At 50.0% G+C, this 1,223-nt stretch overlaps 1 protein-coding gene across 3 annotated transcripts in view; it reads left to right on the forward strand.

Moving 5' to 3' along the window:
* The window catches only part of LOC117962117 (sialoadhesin-like), a 194,299-nt gene that overhangs the window by 103,195 nt on the left and 89,881 nt on the right, over positions 1–1,223 (forward strand). The window lies entirely within an intron of this gene.

Consider the following 1,223-nt stretch of genomic DNA (forward strand, 5'->3'; position numbering starts at 1 on the left):
GAGGAGGACGACAGCTCTGCTGGATGGACTCTGAGGAGGAACACAACCTCAGAAACCAGGACTCTGTGTGAAGGGGGCGGGGGAAGACCTGCTGGTCCCTCCTGTAACATCAGCTACATGGTCCCATCAGATAGTGGGGAGTACTGGTGTGAGTCCAGAGAGGGACCAACCAGTACCAGCATCAGCATCACTGTCCCTGGTAAGACCAGACTGGGGGGTCAGGATTGATGAAGTTGTGTGTGAATGGATGACATGCTGTAGTCTGTCTCTGTGTTGAGGTGGACCAGTGATCCTGCAGAGTCCTGTCCTCCCTGTGACGGAGGGACAAGACCTCACTCTGCACTGTAGGACAGAGACGTCCTCCAACCTCCCAGCGTCTTTCTATAAAGACGGCTCCTTCATCAGGACTGGGCCTGCAGGTCACATGACCATCCCCCATGTCTCCAGGTCTGATGAAGGCCTCTACAGGTGCAGCATCAGGGGTGTTGGAGAGTCCCCCCCCAGCCGGGTCTCTGTCTCAGGTGAGGACGTTAAGATATCACTTACTTACAAACATAATCCACTACACTGAAGTTCAGTCTCATGGCTCTATTTTAACGATCTAAGAGCATGTTGCGGTGCGTTTAGGGAGCGTCCAAATCCACTTTTACTAGTTTGACAGTAGGGTCTTTAGACCAGGTTTTTGTTGGTCAAATGGTTTTCCATTTCCAGCAGAATGCACCTGAACACACCTCCCTGTAAGACCAGCACACCCAGAATGCACCTGAACACACCTCCCTGTAAGACCAGCACGCCCAGAATGCACCTGAACACACCTCCCTGTAAGACCAGCACGCCCAGAGTGCACCTGAACACACCTCCCTGTAAGACCAGCACGCCCAGCTGCGCCAAGTGCGAGATCGGACCCTTACACTTCACATAATAAAGGAAGAACCGTGAAATAGCTGAACATTACTTTTATTTATATGCTTTTCATTTAATATTTTTTTTCATTCTAGCGAAACCAACAACTACAAGTCCTCCTACAACCTCCACCTTTCCCCCTCCCTCTTTGTTGTGGTCCGCTGTTCCAGTCGGTGTCCTGGTTCTCCTGGGTCTCCTGATGAGAAGATGCATCCGTAGGAAACCTAAAGGTTTGTCTTAACAAGACTTAAATCAGTACTGATATTTTCAACTTTAGAATTGGAGTGAGCGGTTTCTTCAAGCCAAACGTGTTCAGGATT

This window comes from Etheostoma cragini, chromosome 19 (assembly GCF_013103735.1).
Source record: "Etheostoma cragini isolate CJK2018 chromosome 19, CSU_Ecrag_1.0, whole genome shotgun sequence".
NCBI lineage: Eukaryota > Metazoa > Chordata > Actinopteri > Perciformes > Percidae > Etheostoma > Etheostoma cragini.